Source organism: Bombina bombina, chromosome 4 (genome assembly GCF_027579735.1).
Source record: "Bombina bombina isolate aBomBom1 chromosome 4, aBomBom1.pri, whole genome shotgun sequence".
NCBI classification, from domain to species: Eukaryota; Metazoa; Chordata; class Amphibia; order Anura; family Bombinatoridae; genus Bombina; species Bombina bombina.
The window spans coordinates 111089243-111107518 of record NC_069502.1 but is presented as its reverse complement, the minus strand read 5'-3'; positions in this window follow the sequence as shown (position 1 = coordinate 111107518).

Genomic DNA, 18276 nt, shown 5'->3' with positions numbered 1-18276 from the left:
TCGCAGGAATGCCATGAAGTTGTACCACATGCAAGAGAAAAAGAGACGACAACTTTTGGGCAGAAGGCAGTTTTGTCAGGGGTACAAAATGAGCCAGTCTGGAAAAGTGATCCACCACAACCCAGATAACTGTATGGTGGTGAAAAGGAGGAAGGTCCACAATGAAATCCATTTAATGTGTCTCCATGGTTGTTTGTGAATGGACAATGGTTGGAGTAAGCCGGGAGGCAAGGATCAGGGAGTTTTGTTGGCAGCTTTCACATAATCCTGACCATCAGACTTCATAGCAAGCCACCATACATTTTGGGAAACACGCTTAAAAGTCCTTGTCAAACCAGGATGTCCTAAGAGTTTACTATCATGAGCCCAGGACCGCACAGAAGTGCGTAGGCTCAGAGGTACAAAAAATATCGGAAGCCATGGGGGCTTCAGGAGGTTTACTAGACTGGGCACGTTGCAGTCTTTGAAGAAGGGTGGTATTCAGTTGAGCAACCACACTGGAAGGAGGTATGATGTGTTCAATAGGAGCTTTAGAGGAATCACTTGAGTGAGGAAACTGACGGGAAAGGGCGTCAGCCTTCTTGTTTTTGGTCCCAGGAAGATAAGAGACCACAAAGTTAAAACGGTAAAAGAACAAGGCCCATCTGGCCTGTCAAGGATTGAGTCGATGAGCAGTCTCTAAGTAAGTCAGATTCTTGTGGTCGGTGAGAATCTGAATGGAATTGGCGGTGCCTTCTAACCAATGACGCCATTCAGTGAAGGACATCTTAATGGCTAAGAGTTTACGATTACCCACATCGTAATTCCTCTGCAGGAGTAAAGCATTTGGAAAAAAAGGCTACAGGGTGTGAATTGGAGGATATAGGATCCCTTTGGGTTAGAACTTCTCCAGCCCCTATCTTGGAGGCATCAACCTCTAAAGCGAACTGTAGCTCAGGATCAGGATGGCGGAGCACAGGAGCAGAACAGAAATCTTTTTTTAGAAGAGTGAAGGCATATATGGCCTCAGGGGCCAATTTTTACAGTCTTTGTTCCGTTTTGTCAATTCCGTGAGAGGAGCGTCTGTTTGAGAAATGTTCTTTATAAACTTGCGGTAATAATTGGAGAACCCCAAGAATCTCTGTAATTCCTTTAGTAGGTTGAGGCCATTCTAAAACTGCGGTGAGGTTAGCAGGATCCATGGCAAAACCTTTTTTCGAGATGATATAACCAAGAAACTGGATCTGAACTTGGTCAAACTCACATTTTTCTAGTTTGGCTACCAAAGAATTGTCTCTGAGACGTTGAAGTGCCTGTCTCACGTGCTTATGATGCTCCTCTAAAGTGCAAGAGGAAATAAGGATGTCATCCAGGTAGACAATTAAAGTGCGATTGAGGAAGTCACGGAAGACATAGTTGACAAATTCCTGGAAGACTGCAGGGGCGTACACAGCGCAAAGGGCATTACGAGGTATTCGTAGTGCCCTGATCTTGTGTTGAAGGCGGTCTTCCATTTATAGCCTTTGAAGATACGGATCAGATTGTATGCCCCACGTAAGTCCAGCTTGGTGAAGAAGCAAGCATTCTGGAGTAAATCATAGAGTTCGGTGATCAAAGGAATGGAATAGCGATTCTTGATAGTTATGTTGTTCAGGGCCCTGTAGTCGATGCAGGGTCTGAGCCCACCATCCTTCTTACTGATGAAAAAGAAGCCTGCCCCAGCAGGAGAGGAGGAAGGGCAAATTAAACCTTTACTAGGTTCTCTTGGATATACTCCTCCATGGATTTGGTTTCAGCTTTAAAGAGTGGATAAGTCCTGCCTTTAGAAAGTGGGGCTTTCAATTTTGCAGTCATAAGGACGGTGGGGTGGCAACACATCAGCTGCTTTTTTTCTCAAACACATCTGCGAAGTCCGCATATACTGAGGGAAGGTTTGGAGGAGTCTGTATACTGGCTATGAGGATGCGGAGCAGGGGAGTGACTTTAGCAAGGCAGGAGTGGAAACAGGAGATACCCCAGGAGGCCAGTTGTTCTTCAGCCCAGTCGAACTGTGGATTGTGTATACGAAGCCAAGGAAGACCAAGGATGACAGGCTGTGCTGGGGAATGAATGACCTCAAACTGCAGCTATTCAGTATGAAGGACTTCCACAGTCAGGGGTGCTGACTCAAAATGGATCATCCCTGAGCCAAGGGGGGTGCCATCCAGAGTAGTTATTTTGAGACAATGTCTTTTCTGCAGAAGTGGCAAGCCAGCTTGGATCAGAAAATGGTGATCCAGAAAGTTTCCTGCTGCCCCTGAATCAATGAAGGCTTGAGTGTGGACAGTATTCTGAAGGAAGGTAAGGGTTACAGGTACCAGAATCAGAGAGGAGTGAGGGGATTTAGTAGTAATCATGCTATCCCCTATGCATTGGCTTTTTGTGGCCGAATGTCACAATTCTTTAGTTGGTGGGTGTTAGATCCACAATAAAAGCATAGTCTCAATCTCCTTCTTCTCTGTCTTTCAGACTCTGAAAGTTTGAAGGAGTATAGATCCATAGGTTCCTCTACTGGGGTAACTGGAGCTGTTGAAGAGGTAGAGGATACTGCAGAAACCAGACAAATAGAAGGATGGGAGGGAAGGACCCTCCGAGTTCTGTCTCTTTCGGCTTGTCTCTCCTGGAAGCGAGAGTCCAGACTGATACAAAGTGTTATAAAGTCATCCAAAAAATTGGGAATATCACAATAAGTGAGTTGATCTTTGATGCGTTCATGCAGACCCCTCTTAAAGGCTGCCTTGAGAGCACTGCCATCCCAAGTGGTTTCAAGTGCCAAGGTGCAAAACTCAATGGCAAATTGTGCCACAGTTATATTGCCCTGGCAGAGATCCAGGAGAGAAAATTTTGCAGCAGAAGTTCGGCCAGAAGTTCCAAATACAGAAGTTAATGCAGAAATTAAAGCATCAGCATCATGCAGGAGTGGAGCGTTCTGTTACAAAATGGGAGAGACCCAGGCTAGGGCCTTGTCTTTCAGTAAGGAAATGATAAAGGTGACCCTTGATTGGTGATACTGAAAGGGGCGAGGATCATTACAGAAGTGCAACCCCTACAATCAGTAGTACCTTCATATTTCTCAAGCAATGGTATCCGGGGAATGCTTCTAGAAGCAGGGGAAGAAGCCGCACTACTAGAGCAGAGACTGGCGGTACAACAACAGGAGCGGTATTCCTTGATGCAACTAGTGCAGAGAGTTGAGCGGTTATAGCCTCTAGTTTGGAATCCACACTCTGCAACTGTGTGGTATGGGTTCCCAACATCTGTCCCTGAAGATAAACCGCTCTTGCTACCTCATCTGGCTCCAGTGCCCAACTATAATGTAATGCTTGTGGGATAAAAAACCTAACACCCTAACATAAACCCCAAGTCTAAACACACCTAATCCGTCGCCCCTGACATCGCCGACACCTAAATAAAGTTATTAACCGCTAATCTGCCGCTCCTGACATCGCTGACACTAATAAAAGATATTAACCCCTAATCCACCACTCCCCGACATTGCCGCCACTATAATAAAGTTATTAACCCCTATTCCGCCACTCCCCAACATCGCTGACACTATTATAAAGCTATAAACCCCTAATCTGCTGCTCCCCGACATCGTCAACCCTATAATAAAGCTATTAACCCCTAAACCTCCGGCCTCCCACATCGCTGCCACTAAATAAACCTATTAACCCCTAAACCGCCAGCCCCCCCCCACATGGCAAAACACTAAATTAAACTATTAACCCCTAAATTTAAAATTATTTAATTATTTAGTTGCTGGAGGTTTAGGGGTTAATTACTTTATTATAGTGGCAGCGATGTGGGAGGCCGGAGGTTTAGGGGTTAATAACTTTATTATAGTAGTGGCGGATTAGGGGTTAATAGGTTTATATAGTGTCGGCTATATGTCGGGGCGGAAGATTAGGGGTTATTAGGTTTATTTAATAGTTGCAATGTGGGTGGGCGGCAGATTAGGGGTTAATAAGTTTAATATAGTGTTTGCGATGCAGAAGGGCGGCGGTTTAGGGATTAATAGGTAGTTTATGGGTGTTAGTGTAACACTTTAGTTATGAGTTTTGTGAAACATTTTTGTTGCGCAAAAGCCTAGCTACTGCTCTCAGATGGCGACATGGATCGTGCCGGTATAGGCTGTAATGCAAGCATTTTAGCCAGACCTTACAACCTGAAATACCGGCGCTATGAAAATCCCACGCAAAAATGTCATTTTTTGAGTCTGGAATGGACGTTGAGTTACAGGCTAAAATGCTTGCGGTATAGCAATACCGACACGACTCATAGATAATATGCGTTACTGGCCATTATGCTGGAATTGCCATTTTTTCAGCGTTAAAAGATGCAATGCAAAACTCGTAATCTAGATCAGGTGTGACATGTAGTTAATCTTGTGTTGTTTCATGTAAAGAGTTAATCAGTCATAAGCAATGTAAAGTTTAGAAGAGAAAAGGGTGTGGTTTAGTCATTCTAAATTTACAGAGCTGGAAAAAATCATTGAAAAACAATTAAAGGGACATGGAACATGAAGGATTTATTTCACTATTTGGATAGAGCATACAATTTAAACAAATATATAATTGACTTAATTATCTTGTTATCCTCTGCTGAAGTAAAAGCATTGCAATACTGGCCGCTAGCTGTACACTTATAGTTAGACAATCAAAAGAGACAAAGGTGTGCAGGCAGCAACCAGCAACTACCTTCCACTAGTGTAGGATACGTGGGTATTTATTTTTCTAAAGGACAAACCAAGGGAACAAAGCACATTTGAAAATAGAAGTGAATTAAAAAGTGTCTTAAAATAACATAATAACCTTTTAACATTGATTTTAAAAGGGTCTTAAATTGACATGCTCTATCTGAATCCTGCAAGTTCCATTTAGACTTTCATATCCCTTTAATCTTTCCCTTGAAATTACATGCGATTATAATATTTTTATTTGACATTTTCTATAGATACGGATTGTGCACATCGGATCTCAGAGGAGCTGACAAACGCTCTGAGAGAGATTTGCGAGAATATCTATGACGAATCAGAGGAGTTTTTGGGAGACATCCTGCCTTAGGAATCATAGCAGCAAGAAAGCTCCCAGGAAACATCGACTCCAGCTGCTCCTGCCCCTGAACATCAGATTCTACCAGAAGATGCAGCAATGCACGAGATGGTCAATCTGGTGAGCCAGTACAGGGCTGATCACCAGGAGTTGCTTGGGGCAATAGGAGTATATGTCTAGCAACAGGGGCACATACTAGAGAGGGGCATTGTATTAGATAGGGACAGAATAGCTTTAGATAGGGGGAGAATATCACTAGATAGGGAGAGAATAGAATTAGATAGGGAGAGGTTAGCTATGGAGCGGAGGGCGTTGGAACGCAGGGAGAGAGCAGTCCTTGACAATAGGAACTTACAAAATCATTTATTGTTATTGTTTGAGGGGACCCTGAATCAAGTATTAAGGTCTCCACGGGAGAGATCACCTCCGCATTCTCCACCTGACTCTAAGAGGTCTAAAGAATAGATATGTTTTTATTTGAAATATATATGAATGTATTATAATATATATATATATATATATATATATATATATATATTTTTTTTTTTGTCATATGCATGGAATAAATGCTTATATTTGTTTTTATTATTTAAAGATTATCATGAATTAAATGATTTTCTTTCTTTTTTTGTTTTGGTTTTATTTACATAAACCGTTGATTTTAAATGCTTGTTGTTCAAATTCAATACATGGGCCAGATATACTGTGATCTGTTTATTAAAGGGTCAATCTACACCAGAGTTTTTTTTTGAAAATAAAAGATAATGCCTTTAGTACCCAACACCAGTATTGCATAACAAACACACTTCTATTAAATGGACATGAATCACAAATATTTTATTCCATGCTTCAGAAATAGCATGTTTTTTTTTTATCAACTTTTGAATTTGCTTATATTATTTAATTAGCTTCCTTCTCTTGTTATCCTTTGCTGAAGATTTTATGTAGGTAAGCTCAGGAGCAGCAAATAACCTAGGTTTTATCTGCTGATTGTTGGCTGCATATATATGCTGATTGTCATTGGCTTACCCATGTGTTCAGTTATAAAGCAGTAGTGCATTGCTGCTCCTTCAACAAATGATACCAAGAGAATGAAGCAAATTTGATAGTAGAAGTAAATTGGAAACATTTTTAATATTTTATGTTCTACCTTAATCATGAAAGCAAATCTGTGTGTTTCATGTCCCTTCAATATACTTTTTACCTCTGATTACCTTGTATCTAAGTATCTTCTGACAGCCCTCTGATCACATGACATTTAATTTATTATCTATTGACTTGCATGTTACCCAATTAGTGCAGTGCTGCCACAAGCTACGTGTGTGATCACAATGTTATCTATAAGGCTCACATGAACTAGCACTCCCCTGTTGTGAAAAACAAATAAAACAGCATGTGATAAGAGGCACCCTTCAAGTACTTAGATATTATCATATGAGCCTACCTAGGTTTATCTTTCAAATATAATACCAAGAAAACAAAGCATATTTGATGAAAAAGGCAAATAGGAATGTTGCCTAAAATTACATGCCCTATGTGATTCATGAAGGTTTAATTTGGAATATACTGTCCCTTTAACATTCCTAAACATGAGAGATTAAAACTATGTTACAAATAAATTTAGCATTTAAAACTATTTTGCTGATTTATGTCTGCACAAATATATTGACTATCCAAGAAACACTTTAGAATAAAAAACAGAGTCAAGTGTGCAATAAAGAAGATTTATTTTAATATAGTTTTTTTCAAGATATGTTTTGACAAACTTTGAAAGTCAATAATTGCAAAAATAAACATCTTTTAGTCAAATACAATAAAGTAAAATAACCATTACAAAAATAAACATACAGGTATGTACAACACTCAATAATTACATCATTATTGGCCAAATACCTCCTGAATATAGTCAGCTCAAGTTTAGACTCCCCTTTCATCATTTTGCTCTAACGGTGCAAAATGATCGTCATACTCAGGGACATCCAAGTTCTCAAGATCTATATTTGGCATGGTAATGGCAATGTTGTGAAGCATGGAACATATGAAGAATATGAGTAAGACTTTTTTGGGGGCATATTGAAGGACTCCATCGTAGCTGTCCAAACAGCGGAAATGGTTCTTCAATACCACAAATGTGCGCTCTATTATACATCTTGTGGAAATGAGAGCCTCATTATAGCGCACTTGTTCTGCAGTAGTCGGATTATTGACCAGTGTGAACAGCCACGGAAGACATGAATATCCAGAATCTCCTGCGTAAAATAAATAGACAATTGATATTAGCATTATGAATGAATTAATCCTATAATATACATATATGAATATTTATAAGAGATATTTACCTAGAAGGAGATCAATTTTAGCGCTGTGGAACCTGTTGCCGCTCCACAAATACCTGATAATAATAGTAGAATCCCATCTGGCATTTGTCCCTCCTGGAACCGATCGTATATGGCCAAATTCCTGAGGATAAGGGAGTCATGGCTTGAACCAGGGAATCTAGAGCGGACGCTCATGATTCTTATTTGAGCATTACAGATGACCTGGATATTCAGGGAGTGGTTCTGCTTCCTGTCCCTGTATGCCTCCTCTCTTCCTTCGGAAGCTGCACCGATATGTGTGTGCAATCTATTGCCCACAATATGTTTGGCATCCCAACAAGTTGGTAAAATTCGAGCTTTACATCATGCCACTCCTCCGGTGTTTCGTGGAAATGGACATGATGTACTAGCCATTGGTGCAAGGCATTAAGAACCATGTTCAAATGATGGGAGAAGGTTGCCTGGCTTATACCAACGGCTAGACTCGGCACAGCTTGAAAGGATCCAGTTGCAAAGGAAATATAGGACCAACAGTAATTTCACCATCCCAGGGATTGCCCGCATCCTCTCTGTGAGTGGTTCCAGAGAGTCTTTCATTTCCAGATAGATTCTCTCTATAGAAACCCTATTAATCCGGAATCTACGGATCACCTCTCTTTCCCTGATGGCATGGAGGTCAATTCTAGGTAGGCGTCTTTGTTGATGCTCCGCAGCTTGCATCATCAACTGCCTTGTTCTTCGTTGATGCAGGATTGCAAAATTAATCATATTCAGGATCTCCATCGTTCAGAACGATCTCACATTACAAATTGTCTGTAACTGAACTATTCTGTGTTGTTAGCAACACTCTTTGCAGGTGGACACGCCATATTAATTGCTGCATTTACAGTAATTACTTCTGTGCCACACATAACTATTTAATATAGACTAGTTTATGACTGTGAGGTTTTCTAAGGAGTTTGATTACTGTGTCGTGTAAGGAGCAGAAAGTTGTTTGTTAAAAGGTTGGTGACTGACTCTGGTCATCGATATGTCTGATCATGTGATCTGTACTTTTATTGAAATGCTAACATCCATATGACAATGTTGTTTATTAACATTCTCAAACATGATTTAGAAAGAGCACAGCACAATTAGGGGAAGGCAGATGCGGCACAGAGGAGGTTTACTCATCTGATTGGTTCTGGATTACACCGCCACTCTTGAGTGCACCATACGCATAGGCAGAAGTGGAGGTATGTGAAGGGAGAAGGCATATGGACATTAGAATATTACTATTTACTTCAGATCCAAATTATTACACTTGCATTCACAAGAACTTTTGGGACTTTATAATTTAAATCCTTATTTTTTGTATCTACCACACTTATGTTATGAGACAACGGATTAGACCGGGCACTCCTTAATTGTATTTATCTGTATACTATTTTAATCAACCTTCTAGTTGACTTTTACTATCTAATACGCTTCATTCTCTTGATATCCTTTGCTGAAAGATGTCTAGGAATCAGGGTGTGCCCTAAACATAATAACATCTATTACTGTACCATGAGACCTGCAGTTAACCATATTGATATGTTTATGTACACATAAGATCAGAGGGATATGAAACATTTTTTATTATACTTCATGATTCAGATGGTTCATTAATATCCTCCTTTCGCGTCCAAAAGGTATCGCAAACATTTCTGTGTTTTCAGACTCCCATTGATTTTTATGGCATCCGCAGCCTCATAGCTGGTGGTTTGAAGGATATGTACGCTGCGTTGGAATAGACGCAAGCGTAGATGTTGAATGTTTGATAAATTGGTGAGAGGGTCAAATAGAGTCGAATGTGACTCTTCGTAACATTAAAAAAAATGTTACGAAGTACACTAACACCCATAAACTACCTATTAACCCCTAATCTGCCGACCACCCACATCGCGACTACCTAAATTAAAGTATTAACCCCAAATCCATGTTAAACATTGAAGCATTGGGTCTGAGTACTGGCAAATTTATCCTTTTCATCCTTGACGTGGAAAGTTTATACATGTCCATCACTCATGTTAGTGGTGTGGGGGCTTTTAAAACTGTTTTAAGCAATAGCAGGGATTTTTCTACTACTCAGATTGATTTCTTTATTCAATTACTGGAATTTGTTTTATACCATAATTATTTTTTGTTTCAGGACGAGTATTATTTGCAGGTACAGCAATGGGTTACAACGTCGCCCCTAATTATGCCAATTTGCTCATGAATATGTTTTAAGAAACATTTATTTTTCACAATTTGGATTTCATTCGATGTGGCGCTTACTGGTGGTGCTACATTGATGATGTCTTTGGAATTTGGTTGGGCGACGTTGGAACCCTGATTGCTTTTGTAAATGATTTGAACAGTTCAACTTTACATCTAAAATTTAAACTTACTTACAATGGGGAAGATTTGGTGTTTCTTGACACACAGATCATTAAAGTAGATAACCTTCTAAAAGTGGATTTATTTAGGAAGTCTACTGACCGTAATAACATTCTTCATTTTGATAGTGCCCACTCCTTAGCCCTTTTAAAAGCTTTACCCCGGAGTCAATTAATGAGGGTCTGTAGAATTGTTACGGATGAGAAGTTGTTTGATCTAAGCCTCAGGGAAGTGAGGGATTGTTTCATAGAGAGAGGTTATCCGCAGACTTTGGTTGAAAAAAAAAAAGAACGTTTGTTGGGTCCTAAAAAAGGCCCTGTCAAGAATCTGAAAAGTCTGTGGATGGTCTTTGTCTCTGAATACAACTCTCAAAGTTACTTGATACAAAATATCATTAAAAAAACCCTGACATACCTGAGTTTTTAGATGTTCCGATGCTGGCTTTAAATGAGGGGTTAACATCCATCAAAAATTAATTAGGGCTGATATTGGCTCTACTACTGTGGTAGATAAACAGAGGTATTTGACCAGTAAGAACAGTGGTTGTTTTCCGTGCCTGGGTTGTTCCTGCTGTGGGAACATGATTAAGGGATCATCTTTTTCTCATCCTAAGTCTGGTAAAAAATATTCTATAAAAGAGTTCCATACTTCCATACTTCTGTAATACCTAATATGTCATCTATTTAGTTAAATGTCCATGTGGGCTGGGCTATGTGGGTGAGACCTCTAGACCTATTAAGGATAGTATTATTGAACATAAAAGTACAGTTAGGATAAATAATAAACTTGTTCCTGTATCTTGCCACTTTTCCAAAATGGGCCATGCTGTTAATCAGCTTCATTTTCAAGTCATTGAATATGTCCCTACATCTAGAAGAGGAGGTGACAGAGACCTCTTGCTTAAACAAAGGGAGTGATTTTGGATATATGAACTAGGCACCATGGAACCAGATAGTATGAATAGGGATTGGGATCTTTCTTTGTATAAATATAAAACTGAGGGTTTTACTGCTAGCTCCACCCCCCACCCAGTTTACTCAGTAAACAAAGTAAAATATATCCCACTAAGATCTTACATCACCAAACTATACATATAGCTCCAACTCAAGTTCAACCAATCTGATATGTTACTAATTCAATAAGGATGTTCATATTATAATTAAGCCTTCATAAATTGTTTGCTACTAGCTAGTCTAACTTGTTTCAGTTGAGGCTCCAAGAGTTTGTTACATATCTCATAAAACTAGAAAATCGAGATTCACCATATGAGGCCCAGGAGTGGTCTCCATATGTCCATGGCCTTGACTTTCTTCAGCTTGGTACTGTATTTATGGCAGAGGTCCAAGAGTGGCCTCATAGCACATCTAGAAGGTGTATAGTCCCACAGGCAAGAATTATGTTCCTTCATTGTCATGTAAAATGTCTTCCAACCACGATATGTTACCTTAACCTAGCTGTTGTTGGATATAGTTTTTTTTTACATGTATGCTTTGTATGCCTTCAAATGAATCTCAATAAAAATATAAAAAAAAGATCTAGTTTTGCACAGATCTTAGTGTGTTACACTATCACAAGAATAAATCTACCTCTGAACAAGAAAAGAAGAATCAGGGTACCCTTTATAACCTCATTTAACTATCAGCTTAAAGGGACACTGAACCCAAATTTTTTCTTTCGTGATTCAGATAGAGCATGACATTTAAAGCATCTTTCTAATTTACTCCTATTATCAAATTGTCTATATTCTCTTGGTATCTTTATTTGAAATGCAAGAATGTAAGTTTAGATGCTGGCCAATTTTTGGTGAACAACCTGGGTTGTCCTTGCTGATTGGTGGATAAATTCATCCACCAATAAAAAAGTGCTTTCCAGAGTGCTGAACCTACAAAAAGCTTAGATGCCTTATTTTTCAAATAAAGATAGCAAAAGAATGAAAAACCTTCTAGGCGTGTGAACATAGCGAGAAAGTGAAGTCTTATGTATCTACGAGCACAGGTAATAAGTATGAAATAAAAGATACTATCCGTTGTAGGGATAAGGGGGTACTATATATACTACAGTAGTCATCACAGCTACAATACTTAGCAGAAACTACCAGACCATATAGAGATAGGCTAAGGGAACACTTAAATAATATAGTAAAAGGGAATTTGAACATTTCAAAACAGTACATAAGAACAGCACCAAAGGCATCTCCTGTTGGGCCGTTAAGAAATATTGGAGGGGAGGAGCTTTCCAGAAACTCATCCTGAGAAAGGGGGCAGAGCTAATACATGAGTTAGGTACCTTGTATCCCTTAGGTTTGACCTGAACCCTTTCATCTTAGACTGAGAAGGTGTCTGTTTCCTTTTTACACCCCATTTTTATTAACACTGCTTTTTATTAAAACTGTTTCTAAATTAATTAATTTATTATTATTATTTTTTGTAAACACATTCTTATGTAATGAGTGTTTATTGTACTCGTATTTTACAACATATCATATCTTCCATTTACACATACTAGTATATATGCTTAATCTTAGTTACTGCATAATATGCACAGCATATAAATGCTGGTTATAGTTTTGTGTGTATTAGCATTGTTATTATTGTTTACTTTTAAGAAATTATATACATAACTATAAGAAATTATATATAGATATATTTTTAGTGGTGTAATAATGTTATATTTAACCAGGATAAGGCCCATTGTCCTATTTGAGGAATATACTTGTAAAGTGTTTAAAATGGAAGTGAGGAAATGAGGAATATTTGTCTTTGAAGAAAGCCCAAGCCACAGTAAACCAATTAGTCCACCTTAATAAACAAATCCACCTTTACACAGACCATGTGGAAATATGGACCAATCGATTTCCGCAGTAAGGGTATTTAAGGAAGAATTTAACGTTTGTTGTCCATCTTAAAAAAGTCTTCAGAGGAGGCGAAACGCGCTGATGGGAATAGCAAATCTGTGAAGGATAAGGCAAATATATTCTTGGTATTTCTCTGCTTAGAGAGACGTTTTTTTCTTAACCCCCTTTGGGTGTAAATGCAAAAGCCGTTTTTCAAAAGCAGTGATTGGTCAATCTATACACGTGACATGGAAGTGTTTACAGCTACTCCGCAATCAGCTGGACCCAGTGGAAGCCCGGCAACACCAGAACATTTTTCCTTTTGGCTATATGCTTTTTCTCCTACTGCGAGTGTGGATGTCCTGGGAAGCTTGAAAATGCTAGCTTGGTTGGAACTGAGGAGAAGAACTTTGATTGTAAGGTAACGCTATACGGCTACGTGTTTACTTACTCACAAAGCACTTGATCATCAGTGGATATATCACCTGTTTTTCTGTGAACTCACAAATTTGGTGTATAATAATACCAGTGTAAGATTCTAAACTCAGTTTTGATATCCAAACATAAAGTGGCTTTCTTATGAACTTGTGTGTTGAAATTTTTTTTGTATCACTCACGCAGTTTTTACTGCAGTCCTGGTTCTCGGGAATTTTTTATGTTGTGACTGGTCACGTTTTAAGTTATTGCATAGCTGTTAATATATGATATTTTAATAATAAATATTGATCGCATATACACATATTAACTCCTAAGGTGCTTCCTTTAACTAGTTTGTATGTATGCTTTTTAGCACTGTTCTGGTCTTTTCCTGTTGTGTATTTTTGTGTTCTCAGCCATAGGGGAGGGCTGTTTTTCCAGAATAGCTAAACATATAATAGGCTTGCGCTTAGGTACCTTATTTTCCTTGTCCTATTTTAGGACATCCTTGCTCCCTCCTCCAAAACTCCCTACTCTATTCTTTAAAACTCCATGCTCCCTCCTGTAAAAAAAATCCTTAATTTCTTCTCCCTTTGGTAAAACTCCCTCTTTCATCCTCTAAAACTCCATGCTCATTCCTTGGAAACTCCCTCCCTCCTCCTCCCTCTGATAAAGCTGCATACTTGCTGCTTCATCCTCCCTGCTTCATGCTGCCTCCTCTGTCCTCCGTGCTTCATGCTGCCTTCTCCATGCTGCCTCCTCTGTCCACCCTGCTTCATGCTTCCTCCTCTGTCCTCCCTGCTTCCTGCTGCCTCCTCCATGCTCCCTCCTCAGTCCTCTCTGCTTCCTGCTGCCTCCTCCATGATCCATCCTCTGTCCTCCCTGCTTCATGCTGCCTCCTCCATGCTCCCTCCTCTGTCCTCCCTGCTTCATGCTGCCTCCTCTATTTTTCCTCCTCTATCCTTTATGCTTCATGCTGCCTTCTACATGTTTCCTCCTCTGCCTTCCCTGCTTCATGCTGCCTCCACCATGCTCCCACCACTGTCCTTATCCATGCTCCCTCCTCTGTCCTCCCTGCTTCATACTGTCTCCTCCATGCTCCCTCCTCAGTCCTCCCTGCTTCATGACGCCTCATCCCTGTTTACTCCTCTGTCCTCCCTGCTTCATGCTTTCTCCTCCATGCTACCTCCTCAGTCTTCCCTGCTTCATGCTGTCTCCTCTGTCCTCCCTGCTTCATCATGCCTCCTCCATGCACCCTCCTCTGTCCTCCCTGCTTCATACTGCTTCCTCCATGCTCCCTCCTCTGTCCTCCCTGCTTCATGCTGCCTGCTCCATTCTCCCTCATTCCTCTCTGCTTCATGCTGCCTCCTCCATGCTCCCTCCTCAGCCCTCTCTGCTTCCTGCTGTCTCCTCCATGCTCCCTCCTCTGTCCTCCCTGCTTCATGCTGCCTCCTCCATGCTCCCTCCTCTGTCCTCCCTGCTTCACGCTGCCTCCTCCATGTTTCCTTCTCTATCCTTTATGCTTCATGCTGCTTCTACATGCTCCCTCCTCTGCCTTCCCTGCTTCATGCTGCCTCCACCATGCTCCCTCCACTGTCCATATCCATGCTCCCTCCTCTATCCTCCATGCTTCATACTTTCTGCTCCATGCTCCCTCCTCAGTCCTCCCTGCATCATGACGTCTCCTCCCTGTTTACTCCTCTGTCCTCCCTGCTTCATGCTTTCTCCTCCATGCTACCTCCTCAGTCATCCCTGCTTAATGCTGCCTCCTCCATGCTCCCTCCTCTGTCATCCCTGCTTCATGCTGCCTCCTCCATGCTCCCTCCTCAGTCCTCTCTGCTTCCTGCTGCCTCCTCCATGCTCCCTCCTCTGTCCTCCCTGCTTCATGCGGCCTCCTCCATGCTCCTTCTTCTCTCCTCCCTGCTTCATCCTGCCTCCTCCATGTTTCCTCCTCTATCCTTTATGCTTCATGCTGCCTCCTCCATGCTCCCTCCTCTGTCTTCCCTGCTTAATGCTGCCTCCTCCATGCTCCCTCCACTGTCCTTATCCATGCTTCCTCCTCTGCCCTCCCTGCTTCATACTGTCTCCTCCATGCTCCCTCCTCAGTCCTCCCTGCATCATGACGCCTCCTCCCTGTTTACTCCTCTGTCCTCCCTGCTTCATTCTTTCTCCTCCATGCTACCTCCTCAGTCATCCCTGCTACATGCTACCTCCTCTGTCCTCCCTGCTTCATGCTGCCTCCTCCATGCTTCCTTCTCTGTACTCCCTGCTTCATGCTGCCTACTCTGTCCTCCCTGCTTCATGCTGCCTCATCTATACCCCCTCATCAGTCCTCCATTTCATGCTGCTTCCTCCATGCTCCCTCCTCCATCCTCTCTTCTTCATACTGTCTCCTCCATGCTCCCTCCTCAGTCCTCCCTGCTTCATGACGCCTCATCCCTGTTTACTCCTCTGTCCTCCCTGCTTCATGCTTTCTCCTCCATGCTACCTCCTCAGTCCTCCCTGCTTCATGCTGCCTCCTACATGTTTCCTCCTCTGATTTCCCTGCTTCATGCTGCCTCCACCATGTTCCCTCCACTGTCCTTATCCATGCTCCCTCCTCTGTCCTCCCTGCTTCATACTGTCTCCTCCATGCTCCCTCCTCAGTCCTCCCTGCTTCATAACGCCTCATCCCTGTTTACTCCTCTGTCCTCCCTGCTTCATGCTTTCTCCTCCATGCTACCTCCTCAGTCATGCCTGCTTCATGCTGCCTCCTCCATGCTCCCTTCTCAGTCCTCCCTGCTTCATGCTTCCTCCTCCATGCTCCTTCCTCAGTCCTCTCTGCTTCCTGCTGCCTCCTCCATGATCCCTCCTCTGTCCTCCCTGCTTCATGCTGCCTCCTCCATGCTCCCTCCTTTGTCCTCCCTGCTTCATGCTGCCTCCTCCATGTTTACTCTATCCTTTATGCTTCATGCTGCCTTCTACATGCTCCCTCCTCTGTTTTCCCTGCTTCATGCTGCCTCCTCCATGCTCCCTCCACTGTCCTTATCCATGCTCCCTCCTCTGTCCTCCCTGCTTCATACTGTCTCCTCCATGCTCCCTCCTCAGTCCTCCCTGCTTCATGACGCCTCATCCCTGTTTACTCCTCTGTCCTCCCTGCTTCATGCTTTCTCCTCCATGCTACCTCCTCAGTCATCCCTGCTTCATGCTGCCTCCTCCATGCTCCCTCCTCAGTCCTCTCTGCTTCCTGCTGCCTCCTCCATGCTCCCTCCTCTGTCTTCCCTGCTTCATGCTCCCTCCTCTGTCCTCCCTGCTTCATGCTGCCTCCTCCATGTTTCCTCCTCAGTCCTCCCTGCTTCATGCTGTCTCCTCCATGATCCCTCCTCTGTCCTCCCTGCTTCATGCTGCCTCCCCCATGCTCCCTCCTTTGTCCTCCCTGCTTCATGCTGCCTCCTCCATGTTTACTCTATCCTTCTCCATGCCCCCTCCTCTGTTTTCCCTGCTTCATGCTGCCTCATCCATGCTCCCTCAACTGTCTTTATCCATGCTCCCTCCTCTGTCCTCCCTGCTTCATACTGTCTCCTCCATGCTCCCTCCTCTGTCCTCCCTGCATCATGATCCCTCCTCCCTGCTACCTCCTTGGTCCTCCCTGCTTCCTATTGCCTCCTCTGTCATCCCTGCTTCATGCTGCCTCCTCCATGCTCCCTCCTCTGTCCTCCCTGCTTCATGCTGCCTCCTCCATGCTCCCTCCTCAGTTTCCCTGCTTCATGCTGTCTCCTCTGTCCTCCCTGCTTCATCATGCCTTGGTGCTCCCTCCTCTGTCCTCCCTGCTTATGCTGCCTCTTCCATTCTCTCTCATCTGTCCTCCATGCTCCCTCCTCTGTCCTTTATGCTCAATTCTCTGTCCTCCCTGCTTCATGCTGCCTCCTCCATGCTCCTTCCTCAGTCCTCCCTGCTTCATGCTGCCTCCTCCATGCTCCCTGCTCAGTTTCCCTGCTTCATGCTGTCTCCTCTGTCCTCCCTGCTTCATGCTGCCTCCCCCATGCTCCCTCCTTTGTCCTCCCTGCTTCATGCTGCCTCCTCCATGTTTACTCTATCCTTCTCCATGCTCCCTCCTCTGTTTTCCCTGCTTCATGCTGCCTCATCCATGCTCCCTCAACTGTCTTTATCCATACTCCCTCCTCTGTCCTCCCTGCTTCATACTGTCTCCTCCATGCTCCCTCCTCTGTCCTCCCTGCATCATGATCCCTCCTCCCTGCTACCTCCTTGGTCTTCCCTGCTTCCTATTGCCTCCTCTGTCATCCCTGCTTCATGCTGCCTCCTCCATGCTCCCTCCTCTGTCCTCCCTGCTTCATGCTGCCTCCTCCATGCTCCCTCCTCAGTTTCCCTGCTTCATACTGTCTCCTCTGTCCTCCCTGCTTCATCATGCCTCCTTGGTGCTCCCTCCTCTGTCCTCCCTGCTTATGCTGCCTCTTCCATGCTCTCTCATCTGTCCTCCATGCTCCCTCCTCTGTCCTTTATGCTCCATTCTCTGTCCTCCCTGCTTCATGCTGCCTCCTCCATGCTCCTTCCTCAGTCCTCCCTGCTTCATGCTGCCTCCTCCATGCTCCCTGCTCAGTTTCCCTGCTTCATGCTGTCTCCTCCATGCTCCCTCCTCAGTCTTCTCTGCTTCCTGCTGCCTCCTCCATGATCCCTCCTCTGTCCTCCCTGCTTCATGCTGCCTACTCCATGTTCCCTCCTATGTCCTCACTGCTTCATGCTGCCTCCTCCATTTTTCCTCCTCTATCCTTTATGCTTCATGCTGCCTTCTACATGCTCCCTCCTCTGCCTTCCCTGCTTCATGCTGCCTCCACCATGCTCCCTCCACTGTCCTTATCCATGCTCCCTTCTCTGTCCTCCCTGCTTCATACTGTCTCCTCCATGCTCCCCCATCAGTCCTCCCTGCATCATGACGCCTCCTCCCTGTTTACTCCTCTGTCCTCCCTGCTTCATGCTTTCTCCTCCATGCTACCTCCTCAGTCATCCCTGCTTCATGCTGCCTCCTCCATGCTCCCTCCTCAGTCCTCTCTGCTTCCTGCTGCCTCCTCCATGCTCTCTCCTCTGTCTTCCCTGCTTCATGCTCCCTCCTCTGTCCTCCCTGCTTCATGCTGCCTCCTCCATGTTTCCTCCTCTATCATTTATGCTTCATGCTGCCTTCTCCATGCTCCATCCTCTGTTTTCCCTGCTTCATACTGTCTCCTCCATGCTCCCTCCT